The 10,414-nt window shown below is 37.1% G+C and overlaps 1 pseudogene; it reads right to left on the bottom strand.

Moving 5' to 3' along the window:
* Positions 1–3,275: 3,275 nt before the first annotated feature.
* Positions 3,276–10,414, bottom strand: part of LOC149212689 (actin-like) — a 49,489-nt pseudogene continuing 42,350 nt past the window's right edge.

Here is a 10,414-nt window from a genome sequence, read left to right as displayed (position 1 = left end):
CAATCACAAGCACAAAGAACTCCTTCAGCATCCTCCCAAGGCAGTGGATATGGAGGCATAGGGTCATCAGCTTTAAGGCGTAGAACCATATCAGATTTCCTTGATGAGGGGTGTAGGAATGATGTGGATTCAAAGGTTTAAAGGTTTCTCTATACATGTGGGATACCATTCAATGTTCTTCGCTCACCTTATTGGCACGAAATGGTTTCTGCCATAAATGATGCCCCTAAAGGATATAAGAGCCCTCGGTATGACAAGGCAAGAACCGTTGGCCTTGATCATGAAAAAGCAAAAATATCACATTCTTTGAATAGAATGACAAGTTCTTGGACTAACCATGGGGTGTCCATTGTATTTGATGGATGGAAAAATGTAAAAGGCAAGCCATTGATAAGTGTTCTTGTTGTGTCTGTTAGTGGTGCCATCTTTCTAACTGCACATGACTACTCAGACAAGTTCAAGACTGCCTTCAACATTGCAGAAGCATTACTTGAAAAAATTGACCGTATTGGACCATACAATGTCATCCAAGTCATCACTGATAATGCTCCTAATTGTAAGGCAGCGAGAGCAATTATTGAGGATAAATACCCCAACATATTTTGGTCTAGATGTTTGGTTCACACATTGAACCTTTTGATGCATGATATTGTCAAGAACAAAAATGCACAATACAAATGGATTGGTGATTTGTACAAGAAAGGCAAACAAATGATAAAATTTATTACAAATCATAGCAATACCCATGACCTTTTCCGCAGTCACTCAAGATTGGAGTTGTTGAAGATTGCGAAGACCAGATTTGGTAGCTATTACCTCACCTTCAGACACCTTTTGAAGGTAAGAGAGTCATTAGCTAGCATGGTATCAAGTCCACATTGGCAGGTATTAAAGGAAAGGGCTACAAATGCAGCTGACAGGCGAGGTTTTGAACTGGTGGAGGAGGCCGCTCTTGATGGTCAGTTTTGGACAAGTGTGAGGCAAGTATTGGATTTCACCAAGCCCATTTATCACATGATTCGGTTTGCAGATACAGATAAACCAATGATTTGTGAGGTGTATGAGTAGATGGATACCATGTTGGGGCAAATAAAAGATATTGTTCATAACAGAGATGCCGACTTGTACAAACTGATTCACGATTGTGTGTGTGAATGGTGGAATAGACTTAATCTTCCACTACATTGCTTGGCATATATCCTTACACCAAAATACTACTCTACATCTTGGTTGGGCCAACTTGCACTAGGGGGTGGGATTAGGACCAAACCCCATTTAGATGCAGAGGTAACTAATGGACATTTGCAAGCATTAGAAAAGTTGATACCTGACAGGGAGGAATGTGCAGCTGTGCGCCTTGAAATAGGCAAATACTTCAGTGGCACTGGTTTGTTTGGTAACTTCCATGCAATGGAACACAGAGACAGATTTGATTCTCTCACATGGTGGGGAACATATGGCGGCCAGGGACGTTTGTCAAAATTGGAAAAAAAGGTCCTATCACACGTTGTAAATACTTCTTCTGCAGAGAGGTGTTGGAGCACCTACAACTTCATACATAATGTGAAAAGAAACAGACTCAATGAAAACCAGGCAGAAAGCTTGGTTTATGTGCACTACAACTTGAGGTTGTTGAGTCATTACTGTGATCGGGCTTATGAGGATCCCACATATAAAATTTGGGACAACCACCCAAAGGAAGACAATTTGGAGGATGGCACTATACATCTTGAAGAACTGGAAGAGGAACTTATAAGGGATGAAGATGAAGCAGTTGTAGCAGCCATGCCACCTCCACCATCTAGTAGCAGTGCTTGAGTTCTGAGTCTTGTTCCTTTGCTGTCGCCACCTCCATCTACACCCTCACGTGGAGGGCATGTGCCTTCTAGTTCTGGTCGTCGGTCTGTGCGGGAGACTCCTAGAAGACCACCACGACTTGCTTATACTCCTAGAGACTCTTGTGGCAAGGGCCGCATGTAGATTTACAGTTTACTTGTCTTTTCTAATTTCTATTAGTTTTCATAACTATTGAGCCTTGAGTCCTTGAATCTTGACTCTTGACTCTTTCATATCATAATGATATTTTTTGTAAACAATATATGACTATGACAATGAAAATTTGAAGTTTGAAGTTGGCAATTATAACTCATTGGTAATGATTGTGAATTATGAATATGATGCTTCGTGAAAGATTAAAGTTGTTTCATTTCATTAATTCATTTCATTATTCATGTTTCATTTTATAACATTTCATTTCATGTTAACAGTTAGAAGTTAGAACTTAGAAATATCTAAGATATTATTTCTTGTAATGGTTAAACTTAGCTTACAAGTACAACTTTGGTGATCAATGATGATAAATGTTATATATTGAATTTTCAATTTTGAAAGCTTGAAGTTGAAACTTTAAGATTGAATTTGATGAATCATGATTCATGAGACTCAATACGTTGCAGTTGTAATATGTATGTTACTAACTTGTGGACATGGTTGATGAAGATTATAACTTCTAGATAATTGATGTGATATGGTTCAATGATCAATCTATGTTTTCTTATGTTTTTTATATCTAATTCATCATTCTACATGTTTTTTTTGACATATATGTATTAAAAATTAAAAAATATAAAATATATATATATTTTTAAAAAATTGCTCTGATTCACTCCCAAACCAGGAGCTTCTGAAAATGTCGCTCCCACTCCCAAGTAACATTGATTGTGCCTTTGTATTGGCAAGAAAACTTGTTTCATGAAAATTGAAATTTTGTAAGTTAATATATATGTAACCAATTCAACATATAATGTGCCTTTGTATTGGCAAGAAAACTTGTTTCATGAAAATTGAATTTTTTTAAGTTAATATACATGTAACCAATTCAAACAACCAAGAATGAGAATTGAAATTCTGTAAGTTAATATGGAGTGACCAATTCATACAGCCAAGCACATTTTAGGAGACAAAAAGAACATTATATTATTCGTTCAATATAAGTAATAGTTATAAGCATCTCAAAAGAAATAACAAATAGACAACCCATTTTCCTTCCTACATAATTGCCAAACCATAATGATCAACCCAAAACATACATATTGTAGAAATCTAGTTGTCTCTGAGCTGTATGTAGTTAATCTGAAATCAATATCCTCAACCATACTTTTACAAACCTGGAGCCAGCAAACCATTTTCTCACAAAATAACTACTACTCGACAATAACTACTACTCGACAAGATTCAGGAAACAATGAACTCTCTACTGGAAACTACAGGATGGACTAAAAGCATTTCCTCTGAACAATTGATGGGCCACATTCGTCATATTCTACTCGTGTTACCCACATCTGTACAAACCAACAATGAAATTAGTCATAAACATGCTTGTATTTGATGAATCAATGAACCAAAATGAAATAATCAGAATGATGTTATTTGATGTTAGAACCTTAGTATCGGTTAATATAAACAACAAAAGTTATAGTTCCTTAGCCAGAGATATCTTCGAGTAGAGTTGGGTCCAACTGGTATTAGAATGAAATTGCTAAGGTTAGGGTTTCATTTTTTCTATTAGACTAGTTCCACTGTCTAAATTAATAAAATCAAAGAATACTTGTAGCCAAAGGCATTGGTTCATGACTAGCATCAAGCCATTCACATAGGTTCTATTATCAGTTTGGAGTATGGACTACCCTCTTATATTTTTTATGTCAATCAAGTTATACCAGAGTTGGATACATCAACTTGTTCTCAATCGGACATTCTAGCTCAGACCATTTGGGACTAACTCTTTGCCATGCTCAAGTAAGACCTGGTAAGGTCTTTTTGGGACATGACTTAGCAGGCTGGCCTTTTAGGACCAGAGCTCTACTAAGGGCTGAGCTTCTATGATTGAAGCTCTACTTATATAAAACCTTTCAGGACCTGAAGTTCTACTTACATAGGACCTTTTAGGACCTTTCTTTTGGCAAAGGGAAGTTTATTTTTGGAAAGCTCAGGAAAGACCCTTTAACACCAACCTGGTATAGTCCTTCTAAGACCAGAGCTCTGCTTAGATAAGACCTTTCGGGAGCTTTCTTTTTGCAAAGGGAGTTTCAAGGAGACGAGGCACAGTGCAAGTCCTTGGTGATAATTGGTGGAAAAGTTATAGGTCAGACCTGACACAAGAGTCTAAGGAAGTCTGTGCTTTGTGATGCAACTCCTCAAGTATGTTTCTTAAGGAACTTAAAAATGTGTGGTTGTAAATTTCTTCCCCTATCAGAAACAATACCTGGGAGGTGTTTTCAGATCTCAAAACAATAACATACTTTTTATAAGCATGAAGGATACTAATGAAAATAATTGGCAATTAAATAAAGCCTATTTTCTGGAGTCTCATGATCCATTATTCCAAATATTTAAGCTATGGGTTATAGTTAAAGTGTTGAAATATGGTTGAGTTGATATTTCTGATTTCAAGGATGTGGTCGGTAGGACTACCTGTTGGAATGTGCTGAGAGAAGCTAGGATGGAGCCTCCAATCCAGACACTGTATTTTCTCTCTGGAGGAGCAACCACATTGATCCTCATGCTACTTGGAGCAAGTGTTGTGATCTATTGGTTCATCCGATCAGCCATGCCTGGAAACATAGTGGATCCCCCGCTCAAAACTATGTTACCATACAAGTCCTTTCGGATATCCACATCACATTTCATGATAGAGCTATAAGTAGTTTCATGTACCCCCGGAGCTTCCATCCCAATGTGAGCAGGCTGGAATAAAATCTCTGGACACCTAAATCTTTCAGAGCCAATTGTAATCACTTGGCCATCTGGAAGCTCATAAGTCCTTTCCAATGCAGTAGAGGTCTTTTCCAGTTCCAGCTCCTTTTCATAATCCATTGCAACATATCCCAATTTTTCCTTTATGTCTCGAACTATTTCTCGTTCTGCTGTTGTAGTGAAGGAGTAACCTCTCTCAGTCAGGATATTGCATAGTGCATTAGTTAAGTCTCTACCTGCAAGGTCCACTCTATAGATTGCATGTGGGAGGGCATAGTCTTCATATATGGAAACAACATGAGTGACACCATCTCCTGAATCTAGAACAATACCTGAAAATAGAATTTGGAATTCAAATATTTAAACACACTCTTTGTTTTGAAAAAACAAAATAAGTATCAAGCTTAACATCACTTGTATCAATCTCAGAGTGGTACTCGGTCTGGCAATTAGAGAACTCTGGGCTTGTCTCTTACTCAAGCCTGGAAAACTTTGACTTATCCTTTTATATTTGTTTGCTCAAGGGATTCCTTTTGGATGTTTGCCATGTATACTCCATTAGGGCAATTCTGGGAGCTTTGGGATATTTCTAGGAAGTTCCATAAATGCACAAAGTTTTGTGAAGGCATGAAGACTTCATTAACAACAATAGGACATCTATATGCTTGGTAACATATAAGGCCCATGAAAAATGAGCACCAATGAATTAGAATAAAATGACTATTAGATAAAAATAAAAACAATACAATGCCAGAATCTCACAAAAGAAATAATAAAAAGAATTTGACTCTTGCAACCCTTGCCAACTTCTGTTTGCCATTTTGATTGTAAATGAAGATTATAGAAGTGCTCATAACACTTATGTTGCATGCTTCAAGACATCCTAAATTAAAACCTAGGTTAATAAAGAAAATCGTCCATAAGTTGCATACATATGATAAGTCAGTGCTCCAAGTACTCTGGATCTAACAAATTTAAGGATGTTCAATTTGAACTGGTGATTTTTGGCAAATTTTTAAAGTCGTGAGTGATCTAATTATAAATTACAATTTACTTGCATCAAAGCAAAGCAAACAAATTAAACAAAACTGAAAACCTGCAGCATTGTACATTGGATGCAAAGAGGTACACCTTAAAAATCAAATAACTACAAAGCTTTAAACAGTCTACAGTAAAACGGCATGCATCTTAAGCTCCACTAGCCAGAGCTAGCCACAGACTTGACAATCCATAGATTCAACCTACTATCCATCACGAGTTGACATAAGAAAATAAGTGATATAAATATACGCCGTGTGAAAAGCCTCCCATCAAAATTGGGAACAAAAACTGTAACTTAATTTGATTTTTAACTTCTGAAATATAGGCTCAATCTTAACAGTTATTGTCTCAAGTAGAGCAATCAATCTGCTAACTTATGCAAAAACAAGCAGAACTTTTGAGAGTGCACACCGTGAAAACTTTGGTTGGCAGAATGAGGGTATTAGCGCATAAGACACAAAATAGTCATTATTTGCAATTATTTACCCACCAGACATGATCATAATCAGGAATCTCTAAATTTGCTAAGGCTCATCACCTGAAAAGCGATTATACATGACATAAAAATGACTTGAGATGATGGCACGAGTCCGGACACTACTAATAATGTTCAAGCAACCCTGTGGAAGTAAGTGTGATTGACAGTTTCAGAATAGGGCAATCACAGAAAGAAACAACAGCAGCAGTACTAAAATCAAATTACCAAATGTGCCTCAAATTATGGACAAGGAGGCTGCTCTTTCACTCTATAGGGGACAGGGCAACTAGGGTAAAGTGCAATTTCAACTAAAGGAGGATCTGGTTATGATGGGTACCTGATACATTTGCTTTCTAATCCTAACGTACTCATCCTAGTCTACAATATATCATGTATTTTTTAAATGTATTATATTAAATTGCATTAGCAGATTTTGATGTTGAACAATGGATGTATGTCAAACCATGCACCAGGCCTCAACTTCTCCAATGGCAGGAAGCAGACTGGGCAAGGTGAAAGTCTGGGTGATTTTGACCAAAATATGCCCATGTCATAGCAGTAGCTTAGCCAAAGGAAGTGCATCAGGTTAATGGTTTGCCCTTGAGCAATGTTGCTCAAAGCAGGGATGAAGCGGGTCTGTTTTTTGGAAGCAAAGCGTCGGAAGTGTTATTTTCCAAAAATCGTCAGAAGCGAAGCGTCTTGTGTGTGTGTGTGTGTATATATTATATATTTGCATTTATATTAAAAAAACATCCAAAATGCCAAATTAGTTGTAGAAGATATGAAAACATGCATATTTGTACATAAATCAAGATAAATATGGCATCCATTGTACATCAATGATTAATTATTTAAGAATCAACCATCTAGAATCTAGATTCCTCTCCTCTTGTCTAGTTTTTGCCTCTAGTTCAATTCTCTAGGGATATTAGTCAACACTGCCCAATTTTGATCAAACGTCTTAATCCAAGCCTTATAATGTGGTAGAGGAAGCTTAACATGCGTGATCAATGATTTTGACTTGAGTGAAGGGTACACTTTTGCTAAGGCCATGGCAAAGGGGTTCAACAATCAACACAAAACGCTGGGATACATATAGGGCTTGGTGCTCTTGATTAAATGCCAATCACCTATCCTCATACATGATATAATCTAATGAAATTCCACAATCCCGTTGATCCCGAAATCCCGAAACTGTTAAGTCTGCTAAATTTTGAATGGGTTATGAAATTCTATTTTCTCCATATGAAGTCTGATGAGGTTGGAAACACTCTCAAACATAGTGAGTCATTTCATGGGAATGTTAAAAATTTCTAATCAAGTTTAAAAGGAGGCAATTACAAAAGAGCTATTATATTAGTAGACATGTATCTAATCCCATGTCAATAACACTATATCATGGGGCCAAATTCCTGGAAGAAAAACAACTACACTTTGGCAATGTACGAAGACCATACTAAGGCAGCAAACTGCACATCTATTTTTCAAGCATGTTTGAGTGAATTTCAAACTACTAACACCCACTGAATATGACAGAAACAACAAAATTCTATGACATCTTTGGAAATGCATTATGGCCATTAATAAACACCAATTTGAAAAGGGGTACAGCCTTCATATTCTAAATTCCAACACATGAAAAAATATAAGTGGCCAATAGGACCTTATACGACTGTAGTGTGATTGCTAAGAATGTACGGCCATCAACATTTGACGATAGAAGATGATCAATTCTTATATTTTTAGCATAGAATAGACTGATCCATCGCTCCACTAATAAATTGTCCTTTCAGCTTTGAGGCATGCATGAGATTCCAGAGTAGAAAGTACTTTGGCTAGATGGTAGAAACAACAAAAGAAATTTACTCAATGACAAGCTGAAAAGTTCATCAAGCATATCAACAAAATGCATCGATGGGTGGAAGTGGGCATTGCAGAAGACTCAGAAGTATAAGGAATCTCTTGATAAGCAACGAGTCAACCACAATATTAAGCCAAAGGAAAAGAATGGATGAAGGGATAGAATTTTAAATTGAAAACAAACTAATATGGACTATTTCAAATTCTGAAGCAAAGTGGTAAAAGTGCCTTCAAATTGGATCTATCACAATACATAGTCATTCTTCCATTTTGTTCAATGTGGATAAACTAATTGTTTTGAACCATCAATGTTAGATGTATCAACCTTTCGAGAAAGACACCATTTTACAAGTCAGGAAGAATGAGCCAAGAACAAAATGAAATAAATACACTAGATTTGAAGACAAGGACAACTCCATTGAACTAGCAAGTGGTTTCTCGAAGACCAACTCAAGTCTCAAAAGCAATTCCCTCATTTGGTGGACCAGATGATGGAGGAACACTATCCTCAAAAACGAGAGGTTTGATCTCTACCTGATTGACGTGAACAAGTTCACCAGCTGACCTCAACAGTGAGCTGACATAACCATGCCTTCCTTCACCCCTCCCCTTTAAGAATAGACATTTGCAATTAGAAATTCCCATTGACCAATGAACATAATATTCAGAAACATTGTCTACTATCTTCTCCCTCTTTTCGTATTTTTGGATTGAATGTTATCTATAACAGTGACGATAATCCCTTTGTACTCTTAATCGCAACTACTCTGATTAATCGCGATTGGAATATCTCACATCCGTTCAAAAGAGGCAGGGGAACTAAATGTGGTTGCATATTCTCTCATCTTCAACCTCCCCGTTCTCTTCACCCCTCGAAGATGTCATTATCAGGAATGATATCTAAAAAGCTCCATTCTAATTTTTAGGTTGCCCATTTTAGGCTTCTTGGTCTTATGTTGACTTCACACTTCGAGAAGATCCTTCAAATTCATGCTAGCCATATAGTTCATCTCGATGATCCTCAACGTCAGGGCATGTTCTCAAAAGCAGAAAGCAAAGACTGTCCATCACATTTCTTGTGAGGAATGGGTATGTAAGCTTTTGACCCTTATGGAAGGCAGAGACTGAAGAGAATTTTATCTTTTTTAAGTGCTCAATCTATTATATCAGGACACAATATGATTTCCCTTCCAAGGATTTGAGGGAGTTTCCATCCATGTTTTACAAATACTTCGATTGGAGATGTTTCAATTTGCTCCTCAAAGAGGTGGTCACCTTGAAAACTCTCTTGAGTACAATGAAAACTGCATATATTATTTTTTTACTCCCTACAATGAACGATGATTGCATGGCCACTGCTACTACAGATATTACACTGATATTCATGACAACAGTCGTAGAACCACTAGACATTGCCCTTTCACAATAATTACCCAGAAGTAAACCTGTATTTGGAGACCCAATCTGTAGAGAGGAATAGGCCCCACTCAGTTTCCATTCCGTCGTAGAGGACCATGCTGTGATCATATTACCTCCTCCGCGTCTTCTTGGAGGAATTTTCAATTGAGGCAATTCAACTCATTGGAAAAAACAGACTTCCTGTGGCCTTTATATGGTAAGAACTAGTTACCTAGCTCTAAATAGACATAGTGGTTCTAAAGAAGTTTCACTATTTAAAGAAATCACGATGAAATTCCATGGCTACGCACAGTCATCCTAGAGCAATACTAAGAGGGCTGACCTCCTAGGAATGAGTGCTATTTTCTTTTCATTTGATTATGATTTTGCCTTGAGGGCTTAAACATAATACTATGTTTATTTTAGGCACACACATTCTCACCATGTCTTCGGACCCAACCACTTACAAATTTCAGATCATCACGCTGTAGAGTATAGTGATGCTTAGCATACAACACAGCCAGTGGGATGCGGTCATTCTGGTTCCTCTGCAGACCATGATCCAGGCTACATATTTCGTCAATTTGTACCAAATTTTGATTTTTGATAAAGGACATGATGACTGAACTTGTGGGTGGCTGATACTCCCTCAGCATAAGAGGAAGCCTAATTATTTAAAATGCCCGTCAAACGAAAAAATAGCGAAAGCATTTCTGCATGATCTACAAGGGACAAAATCAGTTTAAAATGCCCGTCAAACGAAAAAATAGCAAAAGCATTTCTACATGATCTACAAGGGACAAAATCAGAGAACATGACACTCCAAACATCAATCAGAGCCCATAAATTAAAAACAAGGGTTTTCAATATCTAGTCATTTCT

The sequence above is a fragment of the Pinus tabuliformis genome, chromosome 1_1 (assembly GCF_031772625.1).
Source record: "Pinus tabuliformis cultivar Carrire ecotype Pingquan chromosome 1_1, CPIR1, whole genome shotgun sequence".
NCBI lineage: Eukaryota > Viridiplantae > Streptophyta > Pinopsida > Pinales > Pinaceae > Pinus > Pinus tabuliformis.
Note: the sequence above shows the minus strand (reverse complement) of the source record. Positions and strands in the feature narration are given on the sequence as shown.